At 44.1% G+C, this 13637-nt stretch overlaps 1 long non-coding RNA gene across 1 annotated transcript in view; it reads right to left on the reverse strand.

Annotated features, from left to right (window-relative positions):
• The window catches only part of LOC144772084 (uncharacterized), a 154002-nt gene that overhangs the window by 81792 nt on the left and 58573 nt on the right, over positions 1-13637 (reverse strand). Inside the window, exon 3 of the long non-coding RNA XR_013599638.1 lies at positions 2419-2441. This is a non-coding gene — a long non-coding RNA (uncharacterized LOC144772084). The remainder of the gene's footprint in view (positions 1-2418; positions 2442-13637) is intronic.

Here is a 13637-nt window from a genome sequence, read left to right on the forward strand (position 1 = left end):
AGCATCAAATGCATTTTATTTTATTTCTGTGTTTACACCGAGGGAATTCCATAAAAATGCGAGGCTACTGTACACATGAATGCAACTTCCTCTTCCTGTCCTTAACACTCTCCTTTGTGTTTTCACAGCCCATGGTCATTTTGGGTTTAGGTTCTGGAGGAAAAGCATTACACAGCCTTTGTTTGCATCTGCAGTTGTCTCTGTATCATCCAACACTAGTTTTTAATTTGTATTGCATTTATTTGTTACTGCTGGCCTAGGGTTTTGAATATGGAGAGTGATGATTTATGATGGAACCCTGCATGAATTTCCCATACATGCCTTTACTCCACAGTCACTACTCTAACTGTGATGTTACCACGCATTACTTTATCACAAAAGTTGTTAAAACAACTTACATTACGGGGGCACTGGACTTTTGAATAGTATAAATTACTATTTCAACTCTAGTCAGTGTATCAGTAGGGAAGGTGTTGGACATAAAATCCAACACTAGTTCAACAATGCACCCGCTAAAGCAAGTCATTGTAAAGAGTTGTGTGGTAAAGGAATGTGTGATAACATTGCAGTCAGGGTGGTGACTGGGGAGTGAAGGCAGGTTGTGATTTTTCCTGTTGGGTAAAGGATGTTTCCCGGCAGGACTGAGTGAAATTAAGGTACGATGGACATTTTGGGGTTTTGGATGCTGAAGTTATTAATAATTACACATTTTACTTGTGTTTTGGTGAAACACCTAGGGGCATATTTACAAGCCCCTATCACCCCCCAAAACATCATTTTCCGTGACATTGTGGTGGTGATAAGGTCTTCACCTTATTTACAAGGAGTGTTAAGCCACTTATTGTGGCCTAACACTGCCTTGTAAATACGGCTCCCTTTCATGCTATACTTAGTGTGAAAGGGGAGGGCAATGGGTGTTGCGGTGGACGTTCCACCGCAACACCCATTTATTTTGACGCTGCCCATATTTACAAGTGTGGCATAATTTCTGGGGCAGCTCCAAAAGTAAGACCTGGGTAAACCTGTTTTTTTCCCTGGTGCGATAAGGAGAAGTGTTGCTATTATTGGAGATTGCAAAAAACAACAAGTGATGGACTTGCTATTATTGGAGAGGCACATGTACCATGCAAAGGAGGGATGACACATAGAAGCATAGGGGTGCATTAAGGAGACAAAAAAGTGAAAAGCAAGTTAAAAAATGTGAAGTGCACTGGAATAGAATGAATATGGTTTGATTAGAGAAGACAGCTACAAAAGAGCATGCTACATTCTGAGAACAGCTTACTGTTCAAAAACGATCTGCACCTGTTCCAACCATCATGCTGGTTTGCATGCTATTATTTGTTTTAGTCTGACATGCTTATTTGTGCCATGTTTGTGCGTGAAATCTCAGGATCAGTATTTCACATATTTTCCCAATTTTGTATTTCATCTGATTATACTAGTAGCAATTGTGCAATATAGTACCTCACACCCACTCACTTACCTCTACACACAAAACAATATATATCCAGGCCCTCATTTATGTGGATTTGGTGTGCTGCCCCATATTAAAGTAAAAGGGCAAGAATGCACCATATTTATGCACTATGTTGCATCCATGTAATTTCCACCTGTGCTATTGCAATTTCTGCAGCTTAGCACCCAAGCAGGCAACCTTGTACCTTAGTGCAAGAGGGCCTGTGTTGTCGGCAGGATTGCTTTTGCCCAGGAAGTGGCCCTTTAATGCAGAGAAACAATCCTAATAGGCAGTTTCCTCTTTCTATGTGTGCTGCATAATACATCAAACATAAAAAGAGGACAAAACAGGAGAAATAACGTAATTTCTCCTCATTACTCTTCGCATTAGGAGGCATAAGTATTTGGCACTTCCCCTGGTTTTCATGGTCTTGTAAATCTGGGGAAGTATCAGAATCCATGGGTGTTGCATGTGAACACACACAGCACTGCCCATGAAATGCCTCCGGAGCGCAGAGTAAGGCAATGCAGTAATTTGCTCTGATTGGCCTTACTTCATATCTGGGATGTAATTCAAAGCTAAGCATAGGGGCTTTGTGTGGCCTGAGAGATATGATTTTGTAGTCTGCGCTGCCGAAGCTTCACAAAAGGTGTTACTCTGGCTCTGCATGAGGCTCGTAAACATACCCCTCAGTCTGCGAGTGATTTGCTGATTTTTATCTCCCGTCTTTCCACCCCACTTACTCTTTATTCTCTAAGTGTCTTCCTTTGTATACAAAGAAATCTAAATAAAATGTATAAAACAATTCCATATAAAGATAGGGGGCAGGTACCTTGCTGCAAAAGTGTCTGGTTCTGTCTCTTCTAAATTTAAATTTACTTCACCCAATCTACCTCTTTTGGAAATCACATTCTAAAGAACTTCACAAAGCAAAACGTATATTTATTACATCGTTTTACCTCTGGATGTCCATTGGAAGATTCTACAAAACAAAAAATAGGAAACAGAAAAAAGGAACATTAATAAATATTGCAGTTATTAATATATGGATTCCTTTTTGATAACACTGTCATCAGTAGAATTAATCACACCATGTCAAAGGTATGTCCTCTCAACCTTCATAATCCTTCATGCCTAACTAGTATTAAGCGACATTCAGAGCTAAAGTTTGGTTCCCTGCCACATGCTGGCAGCTTGTTTATAGATAAATTCCACAAATAATTGAAACTACCAATTGTTGCCCTCATATAGAAAAACCCATGAATAGATTGGATGCCGGAGAGATTAGCAATGGTGAGCAACATAAAAGACATCTGCCTGCAAAGAATCTATTTCAGTTCATCTTGGAAATATTTTCCAATTTCTTTTGTTGTTGTCATTTTACTAATGACAATTTTGTTCATGTCAAGGTTGTGTGGAATCCCTTCTTGTGCTATATTATATTGTATTGTAATGGTATTTACAGTGCAAATTAACAAACCTACTGATGCTGTACAGAGTGATCTGGTGGTATTTTAATAAAATAGTTTTAACTCTAGTTAAGTCTCTGGACCAAGGCCCATCGCAGGTCCTAACAGGCCCAAGCAGGAAAGATGCCACTGAAAAAAACACTCTCAATCTTCTGCCCTTCACCTGATTGCTCCGGGAGGAGGAGTGAAAATTGAAACAACAGATGATGGTGATAACCTCCAACTAAAGAAAATCCACAAATCTGTATGCTCTGAGTCTTAAAAGCCAGAGGATAGGGGTAGGTTAGAAATGCAGTTAATGTACTTTAATGTGGAGGGTTGTTGCTTTACAGCTTACTGTTATGGCTTAATTTTCCTAGAATGTTGTTGTAAATACACTTAGAAATGCAAGGAAAATATACACGATTTGATCACCGACTGATCCCCAATTCATTTGTAAATACATTTGCAATGAACACATTTTTGTAAAAGCATCATACAGGTATTTTCCTACAAAAGAACTGAAACGTCCTCTCCTACCCTATAAAAAGATGTTTATTAATCTACCTCATGTATAAAGGTAACCGAATATAAACTTACCAATGCAGGAGATAAGCGTCAGAACAATGAGGACAACAAATAGCTTCATGATGAAAGATGTTTGAGCCTGTTTCTGCAATACTCAGCTCAGTCCCAGATGAATGTACACATACAGAGCTCCTATATTTATATAGAACCTAGCAGCCTACATTCCTCCCACAGTCACATGACAGGTCCATCTTCAATATTAACTATGTTATGTTATGTTATGTTATGTTAAGGGGTGCTTATAAAGCGCACTGTCACCGTGGGTTTCCTGGCGCTAATCTGATACTGAGGGAGGCAAAAAGAATTGTGGGAAAAGCCAGGTTTTTAAGGATTTACGAAATTGAATGAGCGAGTTAGAGGATTTGAGTGAAGGAGGGAGAGAGTTCCAGAATTTGGGGGCCAGGAGAGCAAATCTCCGGCCACCGGTTCTGCAGAGATTAAAGGAGGGGACAACCAGGAGACGGAGGTGAGAAGATCTAAGATTACGTGAGGGGCGGTAGGGACAAATGAAGGATTTCAGGAAGGCAGGGCAGGGGCCGGTGAGGGATTTAAAAGTAAGACAGCCGATATTAAAGGCTGCCCTCGAAGTGACCGAGAGCCAATGAAGTTTAGCAAGAAGAGGTTTGGCGGATTGCCATTTCGGAATCCCAAAGGCCAGTCTAGCCGCTTGGTTCTGAACGATCTGTAGTCCAGAAAGAAGAACCTTAGGCAGACCATGGTAGAGAGAGTTCGAGAAATCCAAGCGGGAGAGGACAAGAGCCATGATGACTAGAATCAGGGCTTCGGGGGTTAAGAGGTATGCCACCTTTCTAATCCTGCGCAGCTGATACATGCAGGTAGAGACCACCGTCCCTATTTGGGGTTTAAGGGATAGTTCGGAGTCAATAATGACTCCGAGGCTCTTTACCGAGGCCACGGGAGTGGGGGAGGGACCAAGCTCTACCGGCCAAAAATGCGGGCCCCAATGGGCGGAGCTCTTACCAGGGAGGAGGAGCTCCGTCTTCCCGGGATTCAGTTTCAGTTGGTTCTGGCTCATCCACTGAAGAATGTGGACCATAACCGCCTGGAAATTAGAGATAGCGAAAGAAGAGTCAAGAGGGAAAATAAGTTGCAGGTCGTCAGCGTAATTAAAGACGGTGACGTCCCACTGCCTTAGAGAGAAGAGAAGGGGTTGGAGATAAAGATTGAAAAGAAGAGGGGATAAGGAGGAGCCCTGAGGGACCCCGCAGAGTGAACGCTCCCTGGGTGCCCTAAAGGTGCCCAGGCTGACTGTCTGAGACCTCCCGGTTAGGAAGGATTTAACCCAGGCCAGCGCCAGGCCCTGGATGCCGGCCTGCTCGACACGGTGGAGAAGGATGTTGTGGTCCCCCGTGTCGAAGGCGGCCGACAGATCTAAAAGAACCAGGGCCTGGGGGGTGCCCCTGTCAACGCCGACTCTCAGAGCGTCCAACACAGCCAAGATCACTACCTCCGTGGAGTGGCCAGGTCTAAAACCTGCCTGGTTGGCTTCAAGGAAGTTGGAGCTCTCGATGAACTGAGAGAGACAGGCGGTGACGTGGGCTTCCAGGATTTTAGCAAAATAGGGCAGAAGCGAGATAGGTCGATAGTTCGCCAAAGCTGTGGGGTCGGCGCCAGGTTTCTTCAGTAAGGGCACCAGGACGGCTGCCTTAAAGGAGCTAGGCACCGAGCCCGAAGAAAGAGAGGAGTTCAGCAGAGGGAGAATGCTATCAGGGAGAGAAAGGCATATGTCCCGTAGTATGGATGGTGGACAGCAATCGTCCGGAGAACCGGATTTCACCCGAACGGCCAATGTTGCCAGGGATTTTGAATCAAGAGGGGGAAGATGTGAAAGGGAGAGTGCGTTAGGAGGGGGGCAGACAGAGTTAGAGCCGTGAGAGGTGACCGGGATGGTGTCCTTAATCATAGCAATTTTCTCTAGGAAAAACGTGCTGAGGGCATTGCATGACTCCTGTGTGGGGGCCTGGGTCGGGAGCGTCCGAGAGTCGGAGGTAAATTCGTCAAAGACTCTAAAGATTTCCTTAGATTTACAAGAGGCAGATAGAATTCTATTAGATACATAGGCTGTTTTAGCTGCAGCGATGGCTTTTTTGTATTTGTTGCGAGCAGCCACATAAGTGTCTCTGCTCGTGGAACAGTAGGTTCTTCTCCACTTACGCTCCAATTGGCGTAGCTCCAGGTGTTGGGTTTTTAGTTGGAGATCAAACCATTTGTGGGAGTTACTGTGCCGAGAGCGGGGAAACTTGGTAAACGGAGCAAAGATATCGCTAGCTGACATAAGCCAACGAGAGATATTGCCGTCTAGCTCATCGGCGCAGATAACGTTGGGAAGGGAAGGACAGAACTGAGACAGATGGGAGAGGAATTTAGAGGGGTCGACAGCCCTCCACTTACGGGCGACACCGCCCTCCAGATGGGGGGCCCTGGTGTTACCATCGACTAAGATTGTAGTCTCGATCAGGGAGTGATCAGACCACACACAAGGAGTGATCTGCGGGCAGGAAGGCTTCACCCCATGAATCCAGATGTGGTCGAGGATATGACCACCGCTATGGGTGGGGGTCTTAAGAAGTTGAGTGAAGTTTAGACTTGAAAGAGTCTCGAATAGCTCAGTGGCATGTGGCCCGGCATCCTTATGTTGGAACCAATAATTAAAATCGCCAAAGATGGCGACACGAGGGGTGGAGGTGATGAGATTGGCAAGCTGCTCAGTGAAGGATGAGGGGAAGAAGGGCATAGGGGAAGGGGGTCGGTAGAGAATTATGACCGTGACTGCACCCACCTCAGTTCCCAGGCTAAGCACCATATTATCCACTTCGGGGAGAATGAGAGAGGCGGTAGCGATGGTTTTTAAGTTCTTGCGTATTACCGCTGCCACCCCGCCACCGGGACGGCCCCCAGGGCGATTGGCATTCAACAGGTAGTAGTCAGGGGGTAATGCCGCCAGGATATCAGGGAGGGAGTCGTCGGTGAGCCATGTTTCTGATAATAGCAGAATATCAGGACTCTCAGCCAAAAGTAGGAGGAAGATGTCCGTTTGGTGTCTTACAAGGGAGCGAGTATTAAGATATAGTATTCGGATGTTAGATTCGGTAGTGGCAGGTGGAATATGTGGCACATCTGATCCCAGGTGGGGAGGACTATTCCCCATGATACCCAATGAAGAAATGCGAGCTCTGACTGCAGGCGGGAGGGAACTAGGGTAGAATTGTAAGCTCTTTAGAGCAGAAGAAGTGTAAGAGAACGCGGCAGCAGCGTCCCTGGCCCCTTGGCCCATCCGGTCGCGGACGGGCGCAGACGGGCTTAACTCAGGCGCAACTCAGGCGCAACTCCGGCGCGCCTACGAAGCGCCCGCTGCGCTCGTCCGCTGCGCTGACGCATAGTGGCAGTTTAAATAGGAAGATGACGAGGGGGGTGTGGCGGAGGTGGAGCACGCCGACCAACCCAACCCAAGATGGCGCCCGCCGCCGCCGGGGAGCACCGTTAAGCGGTCAGCCCAGGGAGGATTGCTGGTTTCAGGCAGGCTGACGAGGTAAGTGTGGCTGCTAGTAATCAGCAAGGACAAAAGTGAGGGAAGTTTTAAAACTAATGTCACTGCTCGCAGTCAGCAGGACAAAAATGTCAGGGAGACAGGTTAGACTGCTCGTAGTCAGCAGGATAAAACCAAGAATTAAAATAAGTTAAAGCGGCGCTCCAACAGTTGCACGCAAGCCCTCTGCCACCGGGCTGCAAGCTATCACTAGAGAGGGGGGAAGGTGGGTCCTAAATAGGAAGATGACGAGGGGGGTGTGGCGGAGGTGGAGCACGCCGACCAACCCAACCCAAGATGGCGCCCGCCGCCGCCGGGGAGCACCGTTAAGCGGTCAGCCCACGGAGGATTGCTGGCTTCAGGCAGGCTGACGAGGTAAGTGTGGCTGCTAGTAATCAGCAAGGACAAAAGTGAGGGAAGTTTTAAAACTAATGTCACTGCTCGCAGTCAGCAGGACAAAAATGTCAGGGAGACAGGTTAGACTGCTCGTAGTCAGCAGGATAAAAACAATACTTTCTACATTATTTGCTCAGAAACCACATGTTCAGAAGACATCCGCTTTCAGACCCATGTGATGTGGAAAATGAATCACTGTACCAGACAGGCTCCAAAGTAATGAAAGTTAAAAAATAATATCACTATTTGCTTTGAAAGAAAATCAAAAGCCATGTTCATGCATACATAACCCTCTCTCCCCTATTAAAAATGTACATTGATTTTCATTCTGTTTAAATCTTCTTTGGGGAATATCTTGAGTATTCACAGTGCAGCATGTGGGTTAGTGTGGATCATGGATGACATTCTTCCAGGGATGTATTGAGGCACACATTCATATGTTATAGGGGAGGAACATATATAGTCTGTTCTTGTCACAGCTATACCTGATGGATGCATATAGCTAGTAATTCAGAATGTGGTGCCCTGATGCTGTCCATTTTCACAAACAACAACTAGAAAAATCACTAAACCCATTAGAAAAGCACCGCACCATAGCCATCACTTGACAACATTCAGAATGTACATTTTGGACAGTAAAGAACCAAAGCCACTTCATTATTTACAAATCAAATATAACTGTTTCCTTGATGCTGACTCTTGCTTCAATCATTTCTCACTTAATGGCACTCACTGTTTATCATACTTCAGGATGAAACACTGAATAAGATAACTGAACATCTAGCACAGTCCTTCAACATGTGCACAACACTTGTATGCATCCACGGTGATGTCTAACTCGATGTATAGACTACTTTGTCTGTGGTGCTTTGAATAGCCTGAAACCCCTGGGGCTACCTGACACTGAATGCTGCAACCAGTTGGTGATTCGGTGATAACACACTGCCTCTGATAATACTGATTATTGATATGGCAGTGTAGTGCTTGTAGTATGGATTTGATTAAATCCATTGCAGTCACCAACCATTTGTCCTTTCTTCCCTTAAATGTTAATACCCTTACACACTGTATAATGAACAAGCATTTGCAATGCAATAGGTCTCGCATTTGCGACAGTTGGAGCTATTGGCATTGTAAATGACAGTGGCTTTTTTATGTTTTGAAACCTGAAAGCGGTGCCTAAACACCCACTTTGTACTCATAAATGTTGCTTAATAGAAGCAAGGCTGGCAGTAACTGTGCTTCTTTTACTGCCAGCCGTGCTTCTTGCAAGCAACAATTACAACTTATAGTACAAAGTGCTTGTTTAGGCACCGCTTGCACGTTTTCAAAACATAAATAAAAGGCACTGTCATTTACAATGACAATAGCTCAAATGTTTGCAAATGAGAGACCTATTGCACTGCAAAGGCTTGTTTTTTTAGTCCCTGAGTCTAACACCGAGGCATCAGTGAGCATGGAAGTTGCCTTAATAACATAAAGCTGCAGTCCTTGCTGAGGTGTATAGAGAACGCTGTGGGTGTAGTGTAGTAACATTTGCAGGCTTGGGTTCTGGTAATGTGATTTAAATAAGCAAGCACAGGGGAAAGAGGAAAGGGTGGTAGTGAGGAGCCGAGAGAGAGAGCCCAAGATATGTAAAGGAGTATTGGGCGATTGGGAATCAACCTTGGGACCGGCTTAAGACCTGGGGTTTAGTACTTCAGACACGGATCCTGTAATTCTGATCCAATCACTACAACTCCCTAACTTTTAATTCGCAGAGCAGTAGTTCTGTCACTTTAAGAGGGTAGGTCGAACCAGGCAGACTACTTTCGGCCAAACACGCACATAACCATTAGGCGAAATAAAAAAAAAATACACTTTGCATTAAAACACAGCCATTGTTTTTCGTTGCTTTCTTTGCTCTGGCACAAGCCTCCGCTTTGTTTGTTACAAGTTACTTCAAATACATAGGTAACAAGAAAGGAGTGTGAAAAAAGCAGAGTGAGGCTCAAGGACGGAGAGTGAGGAGAAGAGCAGCTTGAGGCACAAGGATAGAGGATGAGGAGGAAAAGAAAATGTCTCAAAACAGTCATGCGCGATTGAGTCACAGTTTGTATTCAAGCGGTAACGTCAAACATTGCATTTATGTGATAACATCAAACATTGTGTTTATGCGTTGACATCAAACTTAAGCCTCACTTCTATAATAAAATCTGCTGGGTCCCGTTTCTTTGCAGAATCCCTGTGCGGCAGACAGAAGTGTAAATAATAGGAGTAGTTTCTGTCCTGTAACTCCAGTTCTGTAGTAGGGGTATCTCTGTTATAGTCATAATCTAGTGAATAGTCCCGCCCATGTGCGTGGACCCTGGCAATCAAAAATAATATCTTAAGTTGTCAGAAAATTGCAGAACTGCAAAGACACTTAAGAGAAAATTTAAAGACAAATAATGCAGCCTATATTCACAGGCTACACTGTCCAGTACTTCAACTAGAAAATTCCACCAAAATCCACAAACAGCAAAACCTGTCCAGATTTCCCTTGCTTTCACAGCAAACACCCTCAGAAATGATAGAGAGGAAGGCATGGACAGACAAGCCCCATAGGCTGCCATTATGTGGCTTAAATAGGATACTGTGCCTTTAAGAGAACCTTCCAGAACTTTCTCCCAGTATCCCAGAATGCATAGCAGGTCCAACTTACTTTCAGTTCTTTTTGAAGGCGTAACACGCCAGACCTGTCGCATTCCTTAAATGAACATCTCTCTCCACCGGGGAGGCGGGAGGGCGCTTATGACTATAACAGAGATACCCCTACTACAGAACTGGAGTTACAGGACAGAAACTACTCCTTCTGTAGTAGGGGATCTCTGTGTATAGTCATAATCTAGTGAATAGAATGGCAAGCCCATCCCCACACCAAAGCGGCGGTGGAGAAAAGAGAAGGAACACCACTACTGTGCGAACAGATTTCGCAGCGAAGCCTGTCCAACCTGAGCGTCTGCCCTGGAATCAGTGTCCAGGCAGTAATGCTTAGCAAAGGTATGAACCGACTTCCAAGTGGCCGCCTTGCAGATTTCTGCAATAGGAACATTACGGAGCAAGGCTGTCGTGGCAGCTTTGCCCCTGGTGGAATGAGCCTTAGGCTTACCTCCTAAGGTCTTATCAGCTTTTTGGTAACATAGCTGTATGCAGGACACAATCCACCTAGAGATAGACTGCTTAGAGGTCGCAAGACCCGTCCTGACTGATCCATATTTGACAAACAATTGGTCAGACCTACGAATATCTTTAGTCTTATCCAGATAAAATTTCAATACCCTCCTAACATCCAGGGAATGTAACGACCTTTCTGCTGGAGACAAAGGATTCTGAAAAAACGTAGGCAAAGTTATGGTCTGGTTAACATGAAAATCAGAAATAACCTTGGGAAGAAATTTAGGGTGAGTACGCATAACAATCTTAGCCGCATGAAACACAGTATAAGGTTCTTGGCAACACAACGCCTGAATTTCACTCACCCTGCGGGCCGATGTAATGGCCACGAGGAACGCCGCCTTCCAGGACAGGTGCTGCAGTGAAGCCTTATGAATGGGTTCAAAAGGCTCCTTCATCAACCTGGACAGCACCACATTCAGTTCCCACGAAGGCGAAGGAAGCCTGACAGGAGGAAACACTTTCTTCAGGCCTTCCAAAAAGTCTTTGATCACAGGGACCTGGAAGAAGGAAGTCTGCGAAGGGCATTTTCTGTAGGCAGTCAAAGCAGCAAGATGAACCTTAATAGAATGGACATTAAGGCCCGACTGCGCCAACTGTAGAAGATAAGGAAGGATGACATCTTCCTTACAAGTCGTCGGATCATAGTTCTTAGACTTGCACCAGATACAAAATCTCTTCCACTTGTAAGCATAGGAAGTCCTAGTGGAAGGTCTCTTAGACTCCTTCAGTATGTCCATACAATCTGCAGGAAGATTCAGATGACCATATTGTACTAACTCAGGAGCCATGCTGCCAAACTCAAAGACAAGAGGTTGGGGTGCAACATCAGCCCCCCGAACTTCGTGAGAAGGTCCGGCCTGCACGGCAGACGAATGTGAGGAAGGAGAGACCGGTGAAGCAGGTCCGTGAACCACCACTGTCAGGGCCATTCCGGGGCAATCAGTATCATCCGCCCCCTGGACTGGGACAGCTTGATGAGAACCGTCGGAATCAGGGGAATGGGTGGAAAAGCGTACAGAAATCTGTTCGACCAGTCGATCCATAACGCGTTCCCCAGCGTCCCCGGCTGGTAGTACCTGGAGGCGAAGCCTCGGCATTTGCTGTTTTCGTCGGTGGCGAACAGATCTACGTCTGGAGTCCCCCAGCTTGCGAAGACTTCTCCTAGTACTTCGTCGTTTATGACCCATTCGTGGTTTTCCTGAATCAGTCTGCTCAGTGCGTCTGCCTGAACATTCTGCACACCTGGCAGATGGGTAGCCGTTATCGTCAGTCCTCGAGCCAGAAGCCATCGCCAGATCGCCTGCGCCTCCTGCGACAGGGTGCGTGACCTCGATCCTCCCTGCTTGTTGAGGTAATACATCGTGGTCGTATTGTCCGTTTGCACAAGTAGAGAGTCGGTCTGAAAGGACGGGTGAAAGGCCTTCAGTGCCAAGTGAACAGCTCTGAGTTCCAGGAAATTGCTGTGGTACGTGGACTCCATCGGGGACCACGTCCCTTGAATCTGTAGGTCTCCGGAATGCGCTCCCCAGCCCTGGAGAGAAGCATCCGTCACGATAACCTGAGTGGGAATGTCCTTGTGAAAGGGAACCCCTCTGAGGAGATTTTCCGCCGAACACCACTACTTCAGAGACTGAAGAGCATGCAGAGATAGACGTATCTTGTCGTCCCAAGAACCTCTCCTCTGATCCCACTGATCCTCCAAGCACTCCTGCAACGGTCTCATGTGCAGCCGTGCGGTAGGCAGACAAAATATCGAAATTAAAATATCGATATGCAATAATATCGATGTTTTAATAACGATGGTACAGTATATCGATGTGCCATAATATCGACAGACAGAATATCGAGATTAAGGTATGTATGTTAGTAATATCGAAATTTTGTTGTTTAGTGTTATGTATTTTATTTTGTTGTTTGTATGTTTGCTAAATATGTTTAGAAATGTATGTTTGAAAATTAGTCATTTTGTTAACATTTTGCGTTTTAGTATTAGAGCGGGTTGTGGGTTTATAGGGGAATAGGGTGGGAAGTAATTTAATAATAATTAATTAATTAATATATGTTTGTACATATTTTAAATTAATAATTAATTGGTAATTAATTAATATTAATTAGTTAATTAATTAATATAATTTTGTACATATTTTTATTTAATAATTAATTGGTAATTAATTAATATTAATTAGTTAATTAATTAATATAATTTTGTACATATTTTTAATTAATAATTAATTGGGAATTAATTATTATTAATTAGTTAATTACATTAATTAGATTAATTTTTTAATATATATAATTTTTTTATTGTTAATTAATTATTTGGGAAAAATTAATATTAATTAGTAAATTACATTAATTATAGCTAATGTGCTAATATATTTACTTTATTGTTATTGTTAATTAATAATTAATTGGTAATTAAATAATGTTAATTAATTTTGGGTAAAGGAGTATTTTTAGGGTTCAGGGTCAGTTTTCAGTTCTTGGGTAAAGGGGTATTTTTGAGGTTCAGGGTCAGTTTTCAGTTCTTCGGTAAAGGGGTATTTTTAGGGTTCAGGGTCAGTTTTCAGTTCTTGGGTAAAGGGATATTTTTGGGGTTCAGGGTCAGTTTTCAGTTTTTGGGTAAAGGGGTATTTTTAGGGTTCAGGGTCAGTTTTCAGTTTTTGGGTAAAGGGGTATTTTTAGGGTTCAGGGTCAGTTTTCAGTTTTTGGGTAAAGGGGTATTTTTAGGGTTCTGGGTCAGTTTTCAGTTTTTGGGTATTGGGGTATTTTTAGGGTTCAGGGTCAGTTTTCAGTTCTTGAGTAAAGGGGTATTTATAGGGTTCAGGGTCAGTTTTCAGTTTTTGGGTAAAGGGGTATTTTTAGGGTTCAGGGTCAGTTTTGGGTTTTTGGGGTACAGGGGTATTTTTAGGGTTCAGGGTCAGTTTTGGGTTTTTGGGGTACAGGCGTAAAGGGTAAAAATAAAATAATTTTAAATTTAATTTAAATCAATTAAATGAAA

The sequence above is a fragment of the Lissotriton helveticus genome, chromosome 8 (genome assembly GCF_964261635.1).
Source record: "Lissotriton helveticus chromosome 8, aLisHel1.1, whole genome shotgun sequence".
NCBI lineage: Eukaryota > Metazoa > Chordata > Amphibia > Caudata > Salamandridae > Lissotriton > Lissotriton helveticus.